The following is a 1,592-nucleotide window of genomic DNA, read 5'->3' as shown; positions in this document are numbered from 1 at the left end:
CGAGGAGGATCAACACACTCGGCAACTCAGGTGACTTTTGCTTACCCCACCGAGAAGCAAGGGGCTTAAGAGGGTCTCTCTCCACAGCAGCACCTTTCTTTAGAGGGACACTGATAACTACGCAACCACCTGACCTGAACAGTCAGGGCTCAGCTAAGCTGGGAGTCTTGGGTTGTCTCAGTTGAGGGACAGGACCCTAAACGCCCAACTCTAAAAACCCCACTGTGCCTAGTTCTGGACAAAATTTCCTTGTTCAACCACTCACAGACACTTCTAGCTCTGGCTCTCCTCTGGACCTGATCCTGGCAGAAATGTTTTCTTTTTCAGAGTTGCTCCTTTTAAATCAACGGTAGAATGACTCCATCAGAACCCTGGACACCTCCCCAGATGGAACCTGAACTCAATCAAACAGAACCTGGGATGGGGCTATCCAGACTCGTAAGGACAGGCAGTGAGCAGGAAGACACCCTAAACCTCTATCCTAGCACAGCTGAGAACTCGCAGTGAGAGGGTAGTAAGGGGGGCGGGAACGGCAAGCTTTACACAAGGCTGTGGATCCCCAGTGGAGTAGTGGGATGACTACTTCCCTGACAGCTGCTCGTACAGCTTGGGCACGTAGTCATCCCACTCGGCTTGGTAGCACGTGCCTGCCACCGGGGCTCCCAGGTTATACTTCTTGCGGAAGGTTTCCACCTTGAACTTGCTGCGATTGTCTCCGGACCTGTTGCTGAGGATGAGTTCGTAGCAGCTCAGTGGCTGTCCCTGCTCGTACACCAGCCGGATGTAGCGGTGGAGACCAGTGCCACTGGGAGGCCTGGAGCCCACATAATCCGAGAGGACAGTACCACTGCTAATGTTGTTGCCCTTCATGTTGACAACCAGGAAATGGTGCCACTCCCTGAATTTGGGGTCCTTCCTGCTGAGAGCAGGACGGTCTGTAAGGACCAGGGTGTAGAATTTCCCAGGATCAAGGCCGCCGTCCCATGAAATGCTGCTGGGCCTGTTCATAACCTGGGTGGGCGTTAGCACTTTGCCCAGCTCGTCCACCGTCACCCCGGCGTAGTCGACCTGCAGGGCGTGCTGGGGCGGCTCGTCCACCTCCTGCAGGCACAACAGCCTGGCCCACTGACTGATGTCGGCAGCCATGGCGATGGAGAGATGGAAGACACGCGCACGCCGAGTCCTGTGTCTCTTTTTTTTCTTTTTATTTAGATTTTTGATACAGGGTTTCTCCGTGTAGTTCGGGCTGTTCTGGAACTGACTCTGTAGACCAGCTGGCCTCAAACTCAGAAAACCCCCTGCCTCTGCCTCCTGAGTGCTGGGATTAAAGGCATGAGCCACCACGGCCTGGCGTGTTTCATTTTCTTAATGAATGATTCTTTTAAGTAAATGTTATTTTAAGTATGTTTTAAAATATGTTTACGTGTGTGTATGTGTGCGTGTGCATGTTCACTTGGCACTATATGAGCCACATGTCTGTCAGTCACCTGGAACTGGAGTTACAAGCATTGTGGGTAGCCCAATGTGGGTACTGGGAATTGAACTCATGGTCCTCTGCAAGAACAGCTAGTATTCTTCACTAGTGAGTCATC

The 1,592-nt window shown here is 52.3% G+C and overlaps 1 pseudogene; it reads right to left on the bottom strand.

The window, feature by feature from the left end:
• Positions 1-579: 579 nt before the first annotated feature.
• Positions 580-1,146, bottom strand: LOC110327055 (annotated as a pseudogene).
• Positions 1,147-1,592: the final 446 nt, after the last annotated feature.

Source organism: Mus pahari, chromosome 9, assembly GCF_900095145.1.
Source record: "Mus pahari chromosome 9, PAHARI_EIJ_v1.1, whole genome shotgun sequence".
In the NCBI taxonomy this organism is placed as follows: domain Eukaryota; kingdom Metazoa; phylum Chordata; class Mammalia; order Rodentia; family Muridae; genus Mus; species Mus pahari.
This window is presented reverse-complemented; position numbering and strand designations above follow the sequence as displayed.